This window comes from Vulpes vulpes, chromosome 14 (genome assembly GCF_048418805.1).
Source record: "Vulpes vulpes isolate BD-2025 chromosome 14, VulVul3, whole genome shotgun sequence".
Taxonomy (NCBI): domain Eukaryota; kingdom Metazoa; phylum Chordata; class Mammalia; order Carnivora; family Canidae; genus Vulpes; species Vulpes vulpes.
In genome coordinates, this window is record NC_132793.1 from 46,534,215 (window position 1) to 46,548,857 (window position 14,643).

Genomic DNA, 14,643 nt, shown 5'->3' on the forward strand with positions numbered 1-14,643 from the left:
GCTAAATTCACTTATTAGTTCCAATAGATCTTTTTGTAGATTTCTTGGGATTTTTTTATGTAGACAAGACTATCTCCAAATAGAGATAGTTTTCTTTCTTTCTTTCTTTCTTTCTTTCTTTCTTTCTTTCTTTCTTTCTTTCTCTTTCTTTCTTTCTTCTATTTCTTTCCTTTCTTTTTTAAAGATTTTATTTATTTAATGAGACACAGAGAGAGAGACAGACAGACAGAGACAGAGACAGAGACGTAGGCAGAGTGAGAAGCAGGCTCCACACAGGGAGCCTAACATGGGACTCGATCCCGGGTCTCCAGGATCACACCCTGGACTGCAGGCGGCGCTAAACTGCTGGGCCACCGGGGTTGCCCTCTTTCTTTCTGATATGTATGCCTTTTATTTACTTTCCTTGCCTTATTGCAAATGCTAGAGATTCCAGCACTATGTTGAATAAGACTAGTGAAAGTGAATAGCCTCTCTTACTTCCAATCTCAAGAGAAGTGAGTATAATGTTAGATGTGGGTTTATGTAAATGGTCTTTATCATGTTGGAGATGTATTCCTCTATTCTGACAGTTTTTATCCTGAGTCGGTATTGAATTTTGTCAATTGCTTTTTCTGTATAGATTGATACAATCATGTGTTTTTTTTTACTCTGTGGACTGTATGGTTAATGACATTCACGGATTTTCTAATTGGACCAGCCTTGCATCTCTGGAATATATCCAAACTGGTCATGGTATATAATTGTGTTTATATATTACTGCATTCTATTCTAATGTTTTAAGGATTTGTCTGTATATATGTGTTTCTGTGTGTCTGCATGTGTGTCTGTGTGACTGTATTTAGGAGGGATATTGATCTATGGTTTTCTGTTCAATGTCTTTGGTTTTGGTATCCGAGTAATGCTAGCTTTATAAAATGAATTAGAAAGCATTACTTTTGTCTTCTGAAAGAGACTGTTTAGAATTAGTGTTAACTCTTCTTTACATATTTGGAAACATTCTCCAGCATCTCCATCTGGGACTGGGGGGGCTTTTTGAGGGGTATTATTAAATTACCAATTCAATTTCCTTCATAGTAACAGGGCTACTCAATCTATTTCATATTGAGTGGATCCTGACAGTTTATGGTCTTCAATAAATGTATCCATTTCATTTAAGTTGTCAAGTTTATGTGCATCTAGTTGTTTGTAGTATTTCCTTATTACTATTTTGTTGTTTGTGTGGTGTACCATGATACTGCCCCTTTCACTTCTTATGCTAGCAATGTGTCTTCTCTTTATTTTCTTTGTAATCTTGCTAAAGGCTTATCAGTTTTATTGTTCATTTCAAAGAACCCACTCTGTTTCATTGATTTTCTTTATTTTTTTATGTTTTAAATGTCATTGGTTTCTTATCTTTATTATTTTCTTCTTTTTGCTTGCTTTGGACCATTTTCTCTCCTTTCTCTAGGCTTTTTAGGTGAGTGCTTATATTATGGATTTGAGACTCTTTTTTAATATGTACATTTAATACTATAAATTGCCCTCACAGCACTGCTTTAGCTGTGCACACAAATGTATTTTCATTTCTATTTAGTTCAGCATTTTGTCTGCCTGGGGACTTGAGACTTCCTCTGACTCACATATTTAGGACCATCTGTTGAGTTGCCAAGTCTTTAGAGATTTTCTTCTTATCTGTTGCTGATTCCTACTTTGACTTCACTGTGGCCTGAGAATACAGTCTGTGTGATATCAAGTCTTATAAAATTATGGAGACTTTTTGATGGCCCAGGATGTAGTCAAAATTGGTACATGTTTCACAGTCATTTGGAAATCATGTGTATTCCACTGTTGGTGGCTAGTGTTCTATAAATGTTGAAGAGATCCAGTTGATTGATGGGGCTGTTTAATCTTTCTTTTTTCTTGGTCAGTCTAACTGAAGACTCTCAGTTTTATTGATCTTTTCATAGAAACAACTTTGGACTTTGTTTCTTTTCTCCATTTTTTTTTCTATTCACTATCTTATTTATCTTCACCGTAATCCTAATCTTTTGCTTTCTTCTGATTTCTTTAAATTTAGCTTACAGAAAGAAGAAAGAGCACAAGTGGGGACAGAGGGAGAGGGAGAAGCAGATTCCCTGCTGAGCAGGGAACCCGACATGGGGCTCAATCCCAGGACCTTGGGATCATGATCTGAGCTGAAGACAGACGCTTAGCCAACTGAGCTACCCAGGCACCGCCTGGATTTTGATTTTATATCTTCTTTTTTTAATGTAGACAAATATTGACAATCTTTCATTTTTGCCAAATTATTTGAAATTTGAAGGGCAAAAGAAAAGTTTACATGTGATAGTTTTCAGTCTTTTTGTTTCTTTGTGTAATCTTGTTCCGTATTTTTGTATTGAATTTTTCAAAAAAGAATAACTTGAAAACAGCTACAGACATGTGATAGAGTAGTCTTCTAAAAAAAGATAATCAAGAATTATTACTTTAGCCATAATTGCATTTTATCAGTGGATGCTATAGGATACTTTCTCTGTACCTGTAAATTTAAAGAATTTAAGGAATGCAACAAAATCTGTTTAGAATGTAAAATAACCCAAAAGGGGAAGAAGAGCCTTTTGGGATATACCAATAGCTGATTTTTCAGTTCAGCCCCATAAGAATGTTCCTTTATGCCAGTTTCATAATTGTGCTCCTCACAGTCATTTATTTCTGGTTTGGCTACTAGAGGATGCTTATTTAACTGTGATTTCCTGTTCTGAGTACAGGCAACATGGATATCACCTGTCTGCAAGCCTTTGCAAAGGAAAACCAATTATGTATCACCTGAAAAAATTAATTATCTGCTAAAGTTATTTGCTGACACTGGGTGCCTGTACTGACTGGTGACCAAGTCCCCCTGGAGCTGGGACTTGCAACTGTGTCATCTTCATCAGAAAAAAATCAAAGTTTAGGAGCAATGGGGAAATATACGGAATAAACACTTCCGCAACCCCTTCCATCAAACACCACCCTAGATGACAGTAGCCTTGATTGGCCGTGAGGGCTAGAGGCTGCTCACGTTGATTCTAGGTCAGCATCAGCTGGATCCCACACACCACAGCTGTGTTTGATCTAACATTCACCAGCTCTGAACTGCATTTGAGTAGAAAGACCTCTGCTGGGCTGTGTTTCGTTGTTTCGTTTGGTTTCATTTTGTTTCTTAACATGGGAGTTCAGCAGAATGCTATATTTAAATATCAACCACTGGTAATCAGTTCAGCGGTACTGTTAGTTTGAATAAAATGTCTTTCCTGGGGACACCTGGGTGGCTCAGTGTTTGAGCATCTGCCTTTGGCTCAGGTCCTGGGATCGAGTTCCACATTGGGCTCCCCGCAGGGAGCCTGCTTCTCTGTGTGTCTCATGAGTAAATAAATAAAATCTTAAAAAAAAAAAAAAAAAAGTCGGGATCCCTGGGTGGCGCAGCGGTTTAGCGCCTGCCTTTGGCCTGGAGACCTGGGATCGAATCCCACGTCGGGCTCCCGGTGCATGGAGCCTGCTTCTCCCTCTGCCTGTGTCTCTGCCTCTCTCTCTCTCTCTGTGACTATCATAAGTAAAAAAAAAAAAAAAAAGTCCCGTTGTAGCTAATTGCTGGAATATCTTCAAACTGCTCTGCTCTTTGTAGACATTTATGCTGTCCTCTCTTTATAACTTTATTTCATTTTCTGTTCATTTCTGGTGTTGATTCAAAGGGCCTTTATCACCTGACCCTGATAATCTGTGCTTTATGGCTGCTGGTGTGATTGGGAGCAGTTGAAGCAGCAGCGAGCAATAATACATATAAATATTTGAACAGGAAAAAGAAAGTCTGTCTGATATAGACCAAAGAAGAAATGCATTTAAACAAATAATGCCACTAGAGGGACCTTGACTCTCCACCAGGGCTAGGCAAGGTCACCCTCCCCTTGCGCTACTGTAGGTGGCCACCACGGCCACGGCCAGTTTCAAGGAGCCAGCCCTTGCCAGAGCCCACCTCAGGATGCCCAGCCCAGGGTCCACTCTGGGGGCCTTGTGACGTTATTATCATGGATCAGTGAAACAAGCCCCTCTGAGAAGAAGACATGTGCTCTGGCCAGGGGCTGAAGACCCGAGAGGTTTAGGAGACCTTTGCGCTTGGCCTCCTAACGTCGCTGCGGGGTCCACAGCCCAGGATGCTTGTGTCTACCTTTCCCGTTCTCGGGGGCCTCTCCCCCTGTCCCCAAGCCCTTGTGGGTAGTCGGACACGGGCGCGAACTGACGTTCGACTTAGGAGCGGGGCGCCGGAGACCCGGCGGCAGCCCGCGGCTCGCTGGGGCACAGCTGGGGCATAGCTGGGGCATAGCTGGGGCTGCCCGCGGTCGTCCCTGACAGCGCCGCGCCGCCACCTGTGTTTGCTCACCAGCTTTCCCCAATCTGCGAGAAAATGGCCCGGGCCGGTCACATGGCAGCCAGATAGGCCGGGCACCATGGGAATACAAAAGCCGCAGCTTTTAGCGGAGTTAATCATTAATGCGCCTTTTCTTTGTCCCATTCAGCAGTGCTGACAGCGCCTCGATAGCCGGTATTTGCGGTGGGGCGGCTGCGCGCCCAGGTACTGGCGGGCCTTGGCTCGCGCTCCGGGGCGGGGGCGGGGCCGGGGCTGGCCTGGGCGCTGCCTCCCCAGTGCTGCCTCCCCAGTCCCGCCCCAGAGCCACCGCCCCCGCCCGCCTCGCCCCCCAAGGTCCCCTCAGCTCGGCCTGGTGCGTTTCTGCGCATCATCTGCCTGAGCCCGTAGCAAGGCTGCATATGCATGACCCTGGCCATCCTCCCCCAGGTGTTTATTTGCCCCTACCAGAAAAAGAAAGATTAAAGACAAAGTTAAAAAATTCCAAAAGCAAAGCAAAACTGAATATGTTTGTTGCTGTTGTTGTTTTCTTAAATGTGTACCAAGAGTGGACCATTCTGCTCAAACAGCAATAGGCTAGTGTCTTCCCAAAATTTAGAGTTTCACCCATAGGCAAACGACTCGGATTCTTGCATCTCAGCACCTAAAACGCACATTTCCCTGACTGCTTCTTTTTAAATACCACCTTACCAGCCTTCACAGAAAGTAGCTTGTGTGTCAAGAGACTGCATCCAGGGTAAATGGGAACCCATTGCTAACTGTTCTTTTATTGGACTCTGTGAAGCTGCTCCACTCCCACAAACAAGATAGCCAGGACCTCCGAACTGATGCTTTCACCTCCGGCTCACGGACGATGTGCTTTCGATTTGTGCTGCCCCGTTACCACAGCCCCCTTGAACACACAAACTGGCTGTCAAGATATAAACTGTGAGTATCCCATTGTCCTTTAAGAGTAGTTGAAAATAAGCAAATAAGAAGTACATCATTGAAGCCTGGCTTATAAAGGACAGACATTTAAATTTTTTGAGCTACTTAAAGAGAAGGGTTTTTTCTAGGCATTGAGCACATGAAAATTTTGCAGGTGATGTTGATTGTGTATGAAGACATTGTCAATAAAGATACTACATACAAAACACGGTAGTAGGTATATTCATATATCTCCCGTTGGCCAGAGTCAGAATACCTTAAAGATTTTACCCAATTGACCTTTACAACAACAAGGGCATCTGGGGTGATGACAAATTTTATTGCCTTTTTTTTTTTTTTAACAGATGAGGAAGTAAAAGTTGGCTGGCTGGCTTGCTTCATCCTCTTGGAACCCTAACAACAGACAGATGATTAGAATCACAGAAGGATTGGATTGTGTGACCGGTGCTTTAGGACAGATGCGATGCTTATTATTGAATGTTGTGTCCTTGCTTGGTTTTATTCTTAAGGAAATTGCTCAGCCTCCCTCCAGTTTATTAGTCATCTACTATGTACTAGAGAGCACTCAGTTCTGGAGGGAATAAAGACAGAGACAACATGGTTCCTATCCTGGAGCAGCAGCTCAAGAGATAAGACAGGTACCACAAATAAATACAGCATCTAAAGGAAGTGTGCTCTGCATTTATCTGTCACATGAAGAAATGCTATAGTATTTACATCCTGGTAGAGCTTTGTCCCAGATCTGAAAACTCTCCAGAGGGAGGAAAAGCTGATGATTTCAGAATGCCTGGATGTTAGAATGTGGAAAGTATCCAATTCAAATAACATTATCAGTTTTAACATAATGAGCACAGTCTGTGGTAAATCAGCCTCGACTTTTCAAAATGCTTTCCATACAGGGAGCATGACCAAAGTCTATACCCTGCATAGTTCATTTCATCTGGGCTCATCGAGCGCACATTTGTGTAGAAAGCTAAAGTTGACTCTACTATAAAAAAAAAAAATCCATCTTTGTTTCTCTGCATTGGCTTTGAAAGGGGGCAAAGCTGTTGACTAAACATGTGTTTAGACAAATATATTTCACCACCTCCAAGGGACAGAAGAGAAAACTATTCTGTGATTTTGGGGGGTAGGGGATTATCTGAATTACTCCTTCTTAAGATTTAACCAGCAATTAAAATGACCATTTGGGCCAGATAATGGAGGTCAAATTGATATATGGATATTAATTGATATTGACATTCTCCTGTAACTGCTAAAGTGGGTTGAATCAAAAGAGAAATGGATCTGTTCTGTGCATAGTCTCATTTCCTGAGGGCAAAGACAGAGAAGTCTTAGTTTGGGATACCACTGGCACAACCACTAAGTAAAGAACTTGAGTACAGATTGTTTACTTGGAACATGATCCCAGGAAACAGGGTGAGAGCCACAAGAGAGAAAGAAGGGGGATCCCTGGGTGGCGCAGCGGTTTAGCGCCTGCCTTTGGCCCAGGGCGCGATCCTGGAGATCCGGGATCGAATCCCACGTCGGGCTCCCGGTGCATGGAGCCTGCTCCTCCCTCTGCCTGTGTCTCTGCCTCTCTCTCTCTCACTGTGTGCCTATCATAAGTAAAATAAAAATTAAAAAGGAAAAAAAAAGAGAGAGAAAGAAGGGAGGAGAGCCACAAAGGGTGGGTTACTTCTCAGGCTACCAGTGTAAGACTGGAGCCTAACCTACAGGGCACCCAGCGAGAAAGCATGTGGAACCCAGTCCCGGACTGTCCCACAAGGGGAAGGGAACCTGGGCTATTTTCCTACCAACTCCTGTCCTTCATGGATTGAGGGTTTCTTCTGGGGGTGTAAACACTCAAGGTCTCTGAGCGATTGACCCACTGGGGCATGCATTCCTGTGTTCAGAGAAGGCCCTTTCACAGACAAAGCATTCAATGTCAGGGAAACTTTCTGCAGATGACCTCAGGAGGGCCAGGAAGATATGGGCAGGGCATGAACAGCATCACACACAACATACTTCACTGAAGCAGAAGTGGGGGAGGGGAAGAGCAAGAAGGTGAACACTTGTTTACACAGCTCCAAATGAGAGCCCTAGTCATGGAAACGTCTAACCATAAGATAGCAAGAGGCTGCTTCTTGGACAACCATAGTTCTCCCTGGTGTTTTCCATTTGCCATACAATCATACTCTAGCCTGGAGAAACAGGCTCCCACCAGGGCCAGAGACTGCAGCTGTCCAGTGGGCTTATTGTAAAAGCAGAAGAAAGCTGTCATGAGCTCTGGGAGGTTCCACTACAAAGGATTTGCAAATGTCCCATGTGGGCCATGCGGTTCCTCATGGGAGCCCATCTTCCTAATAGCCCGGGGAGCTAGGTGGATAGGCTGTGATCATAAAGAACCAGGAAGTGTACTAAATGCATTTACTGCTTCATGTCTGTAGCATGCTTAACATCCGAATGTCTCTATCATTGTACAAAACCATTTTATATGTTCAATTCAATGAAGCCACACTTCTTACTTTAACTCATGCCTTAAATCATTGATTCCCAAAGTGTGATCCCTAGACGGGCAGCATCAATTGTACCTAGAAATTCATTAGCAATACAACATCTCAGAATCTGCCTGCTTGTTCAGAAACCCTTGCAGTAGATCTCAGGAATCTGGGTTTTAACAACTCCTCCAGGAGATCCTGAGGTGCACTAAGGAGCAAGAACCTCTTGGCGACTGACTCCACTTGGAGAACCTCTGCCGCCATGTCTTATCTGCCCTTATTCTCAGTTTTGTATGTATATATATTTTACCTTATTCCTTCATTTTATTTTTTTCTTACTCCTCAGGTTTTGAGAGAGAGAATGAGAATGAGAAGAGAGAAAGAGAGAAATAGAGAAAGAGAGAGAAAGAGAGAGACAGAAGAATCTCAAGCAGACACCCCACTGAGCACAGAGCCCAACTCGGGGCTGGATCTCACAACCATAAGATCATGACCTGAAACCAAGAGTTCACTTAACCAACTGAGCTGCCCCCTCCTTATACAGTATCAGGTTAATAACACCTTTCCAGAAGGAGGGGAGATTCCCTTGATTCTATTGACACATCTCAAATTTTTACAAAATGTGCTAATAGCAAATGCACAGAAACACAGGCACTCGGGATGCCCTACATCTGACTGTCACAACAGGTAAAGCTTTTGAAACCGCCTTTCCCTCTGGGTCTGTTTCTTGTAGGATGATATTTTCTCTTCTCTTTGGACCAATCTTGACCTCAGGAGACTAGTTGAGAAAAGTCGTTCTTCATGTAGAATGGCACGGAAACCAAGGAAGTTCAACAACATGCTCAGTACAGTGAAGAAGGAGCTGGTGACAGAGTTGCAGGGCATACATCCCACTTTCCTTCCCCACCAGCCACAATCTACTGACTCCACATTCTCCTGCTCACCCTCCTGCGTGCCTCTCAGGACATAGCCATCTTACCCTTGGGTGTCTTTGTCTATACAACTGCTCCTAAGAGCAAACCCAATGCTGCTTCTGCTGTTCTAGTTCAACTGAATGCCCCATTGTCTGTTCTGATTGGAGGGAATGCTGGCCCCTGGCACCCACAAAAGGAGCAATGTTCATCTCCAGCATGGCCCCTTCTGATAAGATTTTTAAGAATAAAATCTACTAAACAGATGTTGCAGGTTGGGTTCCATGGCAAGCAGACACTGAAATGGAAACTAGCAGGATGTTTAATCAGGGAATGAGATCTCCAGCTGGGAGATCAAAGGGAAGGAAGCAGATCAGGAGAGGGAGTCCCAAAGAAAGACTTAGCCAATCCTATGGGGAGTTCTGGAGCTGCGCTGGACTTCAGGGCAGTTCCTACTTGAGGCAAGGAAACTGAGCCTTGATCTCAGTTGAACAGGCTCTGGGTAGGAGATGCCTGTGGGAATTCTTCAGCCACGTGGATGTACGGCCTTCAGCCTTGAAAGGGAGTCCCTGAGACATATCCCAATGTCCAACATGGTGGAGTTTGCCTTGTCTGTTGACTTTGGGACTGACCCTCACAGAGGAGGGACCCTGGAGTATCTTGATCTCCATTTACTATTTTGGATGAGCTATTGGAAAATCATCTGCTTTTCTATTCTTATTCAAAAAAAAAATCAGCCAAAAAGTAAAAACTTCATTTTCCCTAGTTTTTTTTTTTTAAGCACAAATATGCATATGTGCCTTTTGTTATTACAATCACCTTCCCCACAAAAGGATTTTTTTTCCTAGGACACTCATTTTCTCCCTCGATAATCAAATAGAGAATAATTTCCCATTTCCCTACCCCACTCTGTCCCTAAAGTAATGCTTCAAACATAAAGCATACATTCTGGATAATTTCATGCCACATCCAAAGTTTACCTGTGATGGGCTTGAGGGATGACTCAACCATTTAGGAGTCTTACGATAAACCTGAGAAGTTTAATCCATTCATAACACCAAACTGAAAACAGTGCAAGTGTCCATCACAGATGAAAGGATAAACTATGGGACATCAAAACAATGGAATACTACTTAGCAATGAAACAGGTTGAACTTTTGATACATCTAGTAACATGGATGAATCTCAGAAACATTATGCTTGGTGAAAGAAATCAGGTTCAAACAATGTGCTGTATGATTCAATTTATATAAAGTTCTAAAACAATTAAAATTAAACTATGGTAAAAAAGGAAAGCACAACAAAACAAATTAAGAAGGGCAGGAGATAATTTTCTGGGGTAATAGAAATGTTTTATCATGACAAGGACTTAGATCTCAGAGGTGTCCACATTTATCAAAATTCAGTGAATCGTAAATAAAAAGTGAGTGCATTTTACTATATATAACTTTTTACCTTAAAAACTGCAAACATTTATTGAACCCTAGTTGATAATAAAATGCATACTGCTGTGTTCAGATGTGAAATGCATGAATGTGTAAAACGTACTTTAGAATCTACCAGAAACAATGAGGGATGGGTAGAGTGGTGCATGAGAACATAAGTAAAGGGAAATGTTAATGATTATAGAATCTGAGTGTTTTTTTTAATTAAAGATGTATTCATGTATTAGAGAGAGAGAGAGGGAAGGGTAGGAGAGGACCGAGAGAGAAAGAATTCCAAGCAGACTCCCCAACAAACTCAGAGCCCAAAGAAGAACTCGATCTCATGACCCATGGGATTTTGATCTGAGGTGAAACCAAGAGTCAGGCACTAAGCTGACTGAGCCATTCAGGCACCCCTGGGTGGCTGTTCAGTGAACAAGGCATCTGACTTTTTATGTGTTTGAAATTCTTCATTATGTAATCCTGAGGGAAACCATTAAAAATTTATTTAGCCCTTTCCCATTCCTGAACTCACCCTCCCCTCGTGGTGACCCCAATTCCTAAGCCATGATGGCAAATATTAATTTCTTGGGAATACCTGACTGGCTTAGTCAGAGGAGCTTGTGGCTTTTGATCTCAAGGTCATAAGCTGGCACCCCACGTTGGGTATAGAGATTAATAAAAAATAAACTTTAGGGGATCCCTGGGTGGCGCAGTGGTTTGGCGCTTGCCTTTGGCCCAGGGCGCGATCCTGGAGACCTGGGATCGAATCCCACATCGGGCTCCCGGTGCATGGAGCCTGCTTCTCCCTCTGCCTATGTCTCTGCCTCTCTCTCTCTCTCTCTCTCTCTCTCTGTGACTATCATAAATAAATAAAAATTTAAAAAGAAAGGTGTAGGAAATTCTTAAAAAAAAAAATAAACTTTAAAAAGTTAATTTCTTGTACACAGGGGTCTTTGGAGACCTTTACACGAGCAAGAGGAGAATTTTGAGAATATTTTGTAAGAATATACTTAAGTAGCACTGTTTGGTTTGTACCAGAACCAAGTTTTGCATCTATTTAGGATGTACTGGGTTATTCCTCAAACTCAATTATTTTGAGTCCTGGTGCAAATAGGGAGGCTCTTCAGAACCTGTGGGCATGTACAGAGTATGCATCACTCTGCCTCTAATGATGAGAATGCTTAGTGGAGCAAGCTCATGGACTATTATTAAAAGAAAAAAATTCTTATTTATTATGGACTGAATATCTGTTTCTCCCCAAATTCACCCTAACTCTCAAGGGGATGGCATTTGCAGGTGGGGACTTTGGGAGATAATTAGGTTTAGATGAGGTCCTGAGGATGGAGCTCTCGTGATGGAATTAGCGTCCTTAAAAGAAGAGAGCTCTCTCTCTCTCTCTCTCTCTCTCTGTCTCTCTCTCTTTCTATCTCTGCCATGTGAGGACTCAAGCCAGGATGACTGCCTTAATCAAACACAGAATCTGCCAGAACCTTGGCCTTAGATTTTCTAGCCTCAAGAACTGTGAGAAACAGACGTCTGATATATTGTTACAGCAGCCCAAGCAGACTAATATATCATTGTTCTGAATTAACTTCCAAGATTCAGGCTGATTCTAAACACCAGCTCTCACTAAGTGGCTTTAAAATCTCTTACTATTTAGCCCCATTGGTAAGTCATTCAAAATCTCCATTCTTTGTTTCTATAAGGTGGCGGTGTGAACACATGTCCCGAAGTGGCATCCACCATGGACAGGCTAGGGCCCAGGGGTAAAGAGAGGGGACGGACAGAGGAGGTCCAGTATCATGGAGGTGATGCTAGTTGTGTTGATTGCCAGAAATGCCATAACAGTAAATTCCAAAAGTTGCTGGCTGTAGCCAGTGATTAAGGAAGGCCATGACTAAGAGAGCCTTAGACACAGGTTGACATAAGTGAGAAGGAGTGGAGGTGGCATGGTGGGGACAGTGTCCCTGAAAAGCTTGGTGGGGAATAGTGAAGGATATGCTGAGAGTAAAGACTGCCAGTATGTATTGAGCTCTTACTTGGTGCCAAGCACTACTCTACAAACTTTCCACTGAATTGTGAAAGTGTGAGAAAAACCCTATGAAGTGGGAGTGATTATCAGCTCCCAGACAGACAAAAACCTGAGACCCTTAGAGGTGAGAAGTACCCAGTGGCATGTAGCCACCCTGTGTGCTGAGTAGAGCTCTACTAACTCTAGCCCTCTTGGCCAGGCCACACATGTGCCAAGCTCAGCTTCTGGTCTTGCTCTGCAATACAAGTGGGGGCTACTGAATAGAGGCGCTGGGAAGATTCAGTGTGATGCAGTAATGGATGTGAACATGTTTTGGAAAATGAAAATCACTCTACAAACATCAGAAACTGTTGTTGTTATATTTCTCATCTGTTCTGGAGAAGAGAGGGTGCTCTTTCATCAGCTGAGAGTGTCCTGGGCCATGACACCGTGGAAGTTCCTCTATACCAAAGGGTAATAGTTGGCTGTTGGTCACACTGTGTAGTTAAAAAAGCCTCAGACCTTTTGCCAGTGTGAGTAATGGTTTCACAGGCAGATGGCCCTGACAATGAAATGCTGACAGGATCTATAAGAAACACCTCCCTGCAAATAGGTCCTCCCAACACCCCCCCAACCGCCCCCCACCCCCACACCACCACCACCCCTGCCCTGAGGATCCTCTTCCCCTATTTGTTCCCTCAGCTGCAGGAAGCTCCCAACCATGATGCTTCATAACCTTGCCCATCTTTAGAGCAAGCCCACAGGTGCTGTGCTTGGGCAATCTGATGGGCACCTCTCCCTTTTGATGGCAGCAGCTGCCTCTCCCACGTGACTCGCTTGTCCTCATCTAGAACGTGGGTTGGTGTGAGTAAGGACAAGGGACAACAGCGGCTGTTTGGGGCACACCTGCTTCAGATCTTGTTTACAGACCTCCTCATCCCCCACCCCCCTACCAGGGACCAGGAGCCCTCTGTGTATTCAGCAGATGTTTTGCCAATGCTGTTTTTTACAGGCACAGCGTTTTTCTTTCCTTTTTTTTTTTTTTTAAGGACTTGCAAACAGCTGTCCAATGGGCTACTTGCTTCTAAGAACACATTTCTTCTGCAAACAACAGCTTGAATCTGGAATACCCTTCAGATCTGATACCCTTCCTTGGTGTCCTATCCCCAGTTTTTTGTTTGCCAAAAGTTTTCCCAGCAGAACACCAGAGAAAGTAAAGGCAAGGATGTGATTTTGACAGTGACCAAAGTCTGCAGCCTCCTGCAATTCAGCAGTAACCTTTGAGAAGCCCCAGCTAACCCAGCATGGGTAGCCCCTGCCTTCCCCTTTACACGGTAAAGGGATCTTAGAGGATCGTCCTTGCCACTGAAGGAAACTGAAAGAAATTCTGGGAAACTTGAATCACCTCAATTTGACATTTTTGTCTTATATTTACAGTTGTCTATTTTACCCACAAAAACTGCCTATCTCTAAGGCTTCGATGTGAACGTGCTTCATCTGTGATCACAGAGGTTCATAGAATACAGGGACACAGAAGACGCAGATAGGGAATATTTCAGAAGGGAAGGAATGTAAAGAGAGTGAAAAGGTGTACAGGGATGATGGTGAGGGGCTCCAAATCATCACTCCTCTTAAATTACCCTCTGAAATGACCACAATTTTTCTCCCGTACCATGAACAAGCCTTCCTCCCATTCCCTCTTTGGGGTCCTTGTTGCTTCTTTTCATCACTACCTACTTTACACCCACCCAGAGACCCCATGCTCTCTACTTAGGGTCAGTGGACCCAGGAGGCTGGGCTATATCTAGGTGCTGGCTTGACAGTTTACAGGAGACAATTAATTCAGCCCCAAAGGCCTTCTATTACTTGTGTGAGTGCTATCATCGGCCAATCTGAAATGGCCATTATGAGAAAAATATGAGTGAGCTTATGATCCTCCATCCTCAGCACTGAAAAACCAACTCCAAAATCATGCTCTCTATATGGGATGTCTATAGATTGTTGAATATATCTTGAATATATATTGTTGCTTGGGGTACAACAGACAGAACAAAACCGCTGTCTCCTTTTTACCAGGTGAAATGAACAGAGCATTAGACTTTGAATCAGGACATGTGGGTTTGAGTTCCATCTATGCTAGTGTCCAATGTCTTGGGAAAGTTACTGACTTTTCCTCTTTAACCACCTCAAAAATTATAGACCTAATCATAACAACCAGCACAAATGCCGCCTATGCAATTTAGTTGGGAGTTAGGTGCCTGTGGTTCAGATGTAGAGATCGAGGGTAAAACGTTGGGGACTAGAAGAATGGGATCATTAGGATCTGCTATTCCTAGGGGTAACCTTCCATAGTCACACCCCCAAGAGACCAAGGATTCATCTCACTATAGAAACCACCTATCACCAGCTCAAGGCACATACCTTCAAGCTGTCACCTTCATCACAGTGCTCAACATGCTCCATTCTGAAACACAAAGGCACACACTCATGGCCTTGGCTTTGCACT

General features: G+C 43.4%; 1 long non-coding RNA gene across 1 annotated transcript in view; it reads right to left on the bottom strand.

Moving 5' to 3' along the window:
• Nucleotides 1-12,821: 12,821 nt before the first annotated feature.
• Nucleotides 12,822-14,643, bottom strand: part of LOC140595411 (uncharacterized) — a 56,716-nt gene continuing 54,894 nt past the window's right edge. The window contains exon 6 of the long non-coding RNA XR_011996996.1: nucleotides 12,822-14,601. This is a non-coding gene — a long non-coding RNA (uncharacterized lncRNA). The remainder of the gene's footprint in view (nucleotides 14,602-14,643) is intronic.